The following is a 6,723-nucleotide window of genomic DNA, read 5'->3' as shown; positions in this document are numbered from 1 at the left end:
CCAGGGCCCGAATGGATCAGATGAGTTGCTCTTACTGCATATCTTCCTCATTACGCTGGCTAAATATGGATTTCATGACAGACAAAAGGCCGCTCATCATCGGATGACTTATGGCTGCAAATATCATTTGATGGGCTCAATGCCGAGAACAGCGTTTCCATGTTGCTCAAGCAGAATACGCCTTTATTCAAACAAACAAATTAAGGAGTTATTACCACACTCTCAGTCATAAACTGGAGGCATGGAAGTTATAAAGGACAGGCCTAAAATTAGATTGTGACTAAAGTAAACAGAATTACCTGTAAACAACAGACCCTGGGAGCACTGGTATATTGTCATTTGAACTCATTAAACACAGACTTAACTGGGAATTACATGTATAATCAGCTTTGCTGCTTTGAGGTTGTACTTTTATGGACTTTGTTGATCACTGTACTCTGACTAATGTGCTGGCCCTGAGGTGCAAAACAACAGCAACAGTAAAAACGTTTCAACTTAAGGACAAGGTAGAGGCAACATTTCTTGTTTTTGGATGGAGGCAATGTGGCGGCAGGTCAATTTCACTTCCTGTCTAGAAGGCGCAAGATAGCAAGTATGTCACGAGTCTCTGCCTTCACTCTCTGAGGTAACAAAAGAGAAGAGCAGGAGACTCCCTGATGCAGAAATATTATGCGGAGACTATAAATAAGCTGATGACTATCAGCTCATCTCTTATTCCACACAGAACAAATGCTTCTGTTTATTGCAGAGAAACCCGTTCTAGAGAAGATAAATAAACTTTTAGATAAATGAAGTATGAAAAAGTTGAAAGTTTAAATAAGTGTCAGGATTCAGGAGAAAGAAGGAAGCCTGTCACACAACAAAAAGCCAGTCTCTGATTGGCTCATTTAAAAAACCACAAACATCTAAAACAGAAAGTGTGGGCCATACTGGAACATTTCTATATGGATTTATATAAAGATAAATTCACTTTCTAATAAAGTTTGAAAGAGATTTATGATTAAATATTAAGAAAGCAGAAGTCTTAAAATAAAAGCACACTCTAGAGTTACATGTTATTCTTATTATATTTGACCTCATGTGCAGTTTATATGCTCTCGCTGACAGGAAAATGGGTAAAATGGAATAATGGCCTTCAGCTGGCAAAAAGAAAGCTTTAAGAAAAAAAACAGAAGTGGAACACAAAATTAAAAAATGAACAAAATGTATTGAGAGAAAACAAAAAGGAGGAAACGCTGAGTCGTAAAAAGCATTTATGTGGCCCACATAAACTGATTTTCATTTCAGACTGTCTTTGTGAATATCTGATCCAAAGAAAACCGAATCCACTAAAGTTAAAGTGACCTTATTGTCATTCAGGACATACAACCCGGAGGCAGGCATCCTAGCTCAATGTGCAGTAAAGACAAAGGACAGACAATATGCAAATACTTAACTAGCATTAAAAAAGAAAAAGAATAATAATTATATAATAATCTAATCCGTAACCCTGAACTGCAGATTACTTACCTGTTCCTCTCTGCTTTGCAGAAAAACTGTCATTTTCCTGGTGGGAGAGTGAGAGAGAGGTCGAAGAGAGATTGGAGCTCATCGATAGACTTTTTTCTCCAAAGACCTTGTAAATAGAGATTGGAGATTTGTGGCTTCATCCGCATTTTATAAATAGTTAACTTCCAGGAGCACTGTAAATAAACTCACTGAATCTGAGTACCACGTTTTGAATCCGGTCTGCTTCATTGGTTATGAAAGGTGCTTTGAAAAAAGGCAAAGATATGACCACACACACACTTGACTCCAGAATGAGAGAAAAAGGGTGCCTTCTTCATGTGGCCTCAGCTCAAAAACAGTGCATAGGGAGCTTCCTGGAACGAGTTTCTATGGCGAGCAGCTGCATCCAAGCCTTGCATGACTAAACGCAATGCAAAGCTCGCCGCTGCTGGACTATAGAGCTGTGGAGACATGTCCACTTCTCTGTCTGTCAATCCAGTGGACGAGTCTGGGTTTGGTGGTTGCCATGAGAACAGTACTTGTCTGACTCCATTGTCCCAAGTGTAAAGTTTGGTGGAGGGGGGATTATGGTGTGAAAGGAACACCTCAACATGATATAACACCTTTGGGATGAATTAGAGCGGAGACTTCGAGAACACACTCCTAAACTTTGTCTGTGAAGGTTCTCAGTCATCCAGGTCATCGTTGTGGAAAGCCTTCACAGGAGATAATAGCTGCAAAGGGTGGGTCAACATCATATTAAACTCTGTGGATTAACAATGGGATGTTACTTTCACCTTCTGCATCCTTCAGCAGATTTCCAGATGACAACGAGGCACAAAGTAGAGAAATGAAAAGTGAAAAAGAATGAGACACAGGTGGGAACAATCAGAGAAACAGATGGCAGACACAGACAACGAGGCCAAAACACTGAAAACAAAACACCAAATAACAGAAAGACATCGCAGAGAGAGGAAGGAAAATATGAATATAGAAACACGAGAATGGATATCAAAATAGGAACCAAAACTACAAAATAAATAAATAAATTTTTAAAAATCCCAGGACGTGACAATGAGAGAAAGCTTCTAAGACCTGTGTACAACACAGTGTGAAAAAGGAAGTGAAAATGGTACATTCTAGACTTGTGTTAATTCTTGTGGCTTGTGGGATGTGCTTGGCAGACACTTCAGACTGTTGTGATAAGCAGGTTACAGTTTCCCACAACCGAGCAAAAGCAAGAACAAATTATTGGTACTTGCAGACAAGTATGCAGCTTAAATGTTATGCAGATTTCTAGACACAAAACAGTAAAGCCCTGTAAGCAATAACGTGAAAATTAGTCAAAAATTATCTCAAATCTGCGCAAACATAAATCAACATTTCACTTTGAGCAACAAAAACAAAATCAAACATATATAAAAAAAAATATATGTTACTTTAGTTTCTGTTAGTTTCCAGAGCGGTTTGCACATATGAGTGTAGGTTTTATTTAGAAAGGTTTAGTTTTACTTCAGCTTTTTTTTTTTAAGTTCCAGATTTATTTTTAGTCGCTGTTGTTATGACATGGGTGGCAATGGTCAGCTTGCAACATCAAACAGGTTCAGATCAGTACCTGACTTACAGTGATGCAGGCATCCCACTTTCAATAAACATTTGCATCAAAGTCTCTTCCGGCTGGATATTTTGACAAATTTTACCTAATTAAAAAAAAGATATTCCCTACTTTTAGTTTTAAGTAATGTATATTTTTAATTTTTATTTTGTAAGCACATCAGAAAACCAGATCATTTTCAGTTAACTAAAATTGTTACATCAAGCTGGAGAGAGGAAACAAAAAAGGTCACAAAGGCAGCAAAAGCTGAGATTATTGGACAATTCAAACCTAAGAAACACTAAAGGAGACAACTAGATGATCTCTCTCACGCACACACACACACACGTCTAAAAATAGTTAAACACAGGTAAAAACTATTGTGGGCGGGGCTTAGAATCACAAAGCAAGGAATGGGATGAGGCCAGTCTGTAAAACCACAACAAGACATATGAAAAAGCTAACCATCAACCAAAACCAAGTCAAACCGAAAGAACAGTCAACACTAATGAAGACTAAACTTGATTACAGAGACAGGTGACTACAGAGGACCGCACTAGAAACAACTAAAAACTAACAGATATCACTGGGACAATAACAACCTTGATTTGTACTCATTTTTTCTCGTACAGTATGAATCCCTCTCCTCAAACATGTAAACCAGAACATGAACAGAGTCAGCAGGTAGATGGCAGGCAGGCTGGTGCTTAACCGTTTTTGGGTTTTTTTTTGCAGTGGTGGTGCCAGAGGGTAGAAGAGTTACAGGAGACATGCACAGGATCCAGGGAAAAGACTTTCCAAACAGGCAAGCTGAATAACTGCAAGGGACGCAGAAACTACAGATAAGTAAGCAAAGACTTCCTAAACAGATTCCAGGCAATGATTGTCTGATTGTCACCATATTGATGGGGACAGTCTCACAGAGAACTGTGGCACCACTTGTCCTTGATATACTCACAGCCTGATGAGTCTGTGGCAAACAGGTGTGTGAAGAATGACTCACACTGAAGAACACCGCCACAGGTTGGAGATTACACAAAGTGCCAGCCCAGCAACTCCACCTCAGAAATAATTATTAGGGAAGGGTAGAAAAGGGGAGAGAGAAAAGACAAACCAAACCAAACCAAACCAATCCTGCTGAACCACATCCATCCATCCATAGGTCTGTCTGTCTATCTTCCAACATCTATCCATCAGCCCAACCAACCAGTCATCAATATATCTAACCAAACCTCCAATCAACCGATCATCCAACCATCCATCCATTCATCCATCCACCCACATTTCCCTTCCTGAGTAGAAGCTTAGAGGCTAGACTAGACACAACCTCACTAATAACCGGCCTTTCTTTGCTGTACTAATGACATGTTTCTATCTTTCAGCTCCATGTTTTATTCTTCTGACAGTTTTGTTGCTTTGCCTGATGATGCTTTTTGGATACATTTGATCTTGGTCCCTCGGAGTCCTGTCTCACTAGAAACCTTCAGTCTGTTTTCCACAATCACAGTGCTGCTTAATAAGCATTGTTCTGCTGGAAGAAAGCTCAGCCAGATCTATAGCAGCTAAACAATGGCTGCAAGCTGATTCAATTGAACAAACCTCTGATGGGCAGATCAAATATCTGAATCCCGCTTCACTGGAAGGATACAACTCGGGGAAACCTGACCCCTTAAACAAAGGAGCTAATGTAGTTAGCACTACTAATCTGCTTCAGTTTGACAGTTGGTCTATAAATAGTGCACATCCTTCAATATTCATTCTTTATTTTACATGTCAGGATGTTACTAAATAACTTCCTCAGACTTTCTGGTTACTTCCTTTTAGTGCATTTTTAGACCTCCGAATCTCAATGTGTATTTTCTCTCCTCTTATCAAGTTTTTTTTTTAAATCTTTGTTAACATCACTTTCATTTATGTCTTTTTTTTGCGTGTGCGTTTTGTTGCATTATTATTTAGTTTCGTCATTTTTGTAAGACTACTTTGTTTCTCTTAGCTGGTTTTTGGCTCCCCCTTCAGGATAAACCAGTAAAGAGCTTAGAGGTGTCACTGAGAAAGACACTGATCAGGTGTAGCTTGGGTCGGTGAACGTATTGTGTTTCCTTGTGGCTAAAGCTGCTGTCTTTGTCCCAGCTGCTTCCCGTTAATGAATTCAATTTACCTTCACATAAGGAGCTGCTTCTATCACCAAGCTTCTCCCCCTGCTGTGAGAGGAGGAAATGTCCCCCAAACACAAAGACTTCAGACAGGCGTCTATAGGAAATGCGTGCACGATTATAAAGCAGGGCTTAGTCGCATTTCATGTCTTTGTTCAGTAGTCTGATAAAATACCTAAAAATAATCATCATGTCACTGTGTAGGTCCACGTGTTTGCTTTGTGCTTGGAGGTCTGGACAAGTATTTAGCAGATTTAGAAGGATTAAACATAATCTGAAGTATGGACTTTGGAGTATAAAAGCGAGTGTAAACAAATAGATACTTTTATCAAGGGAATTAATCAGGCTCAGGACAAAGAGTGACTCTCAAATGATCACATTCATGCCACCAGTTAGAAAGCTACTGCGAGACCAACAATGGTGGCATCTTATAGGGTTTTATAAAGTCCTTGCAGGTTTTTCAGCAGTACGTAATTCTGCAAAGATATTTATTTGTGTGGAATCTTCAAATTTCTTAATTATTGTTAATTTTAGCAAATGACAATAATAATAGATTTAGATATGCTGTTCCTGTATCAGACTAGAGGAAATTGGCTGAATGGAAAACACATTCTGAAAAAGTTTGGATGCTGTGTACCATTTAAGAAAAATATTAGCTCATTCTGAGTTTAATGGCAGCATAACATTTCAAAAAAGTTAGAACATGGCCATGTTTACCACTGTGTGGCATCCAGTCTTCTTTTAACAACACTCTGTAAACATCTGGGAACTGAGCTGCTGGACTTTTAAGAGAGGAATAGTCTCATTCTTGGCTGATAGAGGATTCTAGCAGCTCATTCTACTCTTATACTAAAAAAACAAGCTGTTGTAATAACTAAAATATGAAATATGCAAGGCCTTCCCTGAAAAATATGTCATCTGGATCGGAGCGTATGTTGCTCTGAAACCTGTATATACCTTTCCAGATGTTCGAGCTGCTAATTGCATGGGCACTAATGCACCTCCATACCATCACAGATGCAGGCTTTTGAACTGAGCGCTGATATCAAGCTGGATGGTCTCTCTCCTCTTTAGGGATGTCAGATTTCAAGTTGTCTAACCCCAGAACGGATTTCCACGTTGCTCATTTTAAATGAGCCTTGGCCCAGAGAGTTTCTGGATCATATTCACATATGGCTCCTTCTTTGCATCATAGAGCTTTAACCTGCACTGGATGAACCATGTTCACAGACAGTGACTTTTGGAAGTGTTCCTGAGCCCATCCAATGATTAAATGACAGAATCATGTCTGTTTTTAATGCAGGGCATGGCTTTTGTCGCTCACACACAGAGATTTCTTTGGATCTCTGAATATTTTGATCATATTTTGATCTATAAATGATGAGATATTCAAAGTCTTCGCAGTTTTACATCGACCAAAATTGTCTTGAAATTGTTCCAGTTTTTTATTTACATTTTACACAGTTATCCCGATTTTTTTGAAAGTGA

This window comes from Oreochromis aureus, linkage group 20 (assembly GCF_013358895.1).
Source record: "Oreochromis aureus strain Israel breed Guangdong linkage group 20, ZZ_aureus, whole genome shotgun sequence".
In the NCBI taxonomy this organism is placed as follows: domain Eukaryota; kingdom Metazoa; phylum Chordata; class Actinopteri; order Cichliformes; family Cichlidae; genus Oreochromis; species Oreochromis aureus.
The sequence above is the reverse complement of the archived record's forward strand: the minus strand, read 5'-3'. Positions refer to the sequence as shown.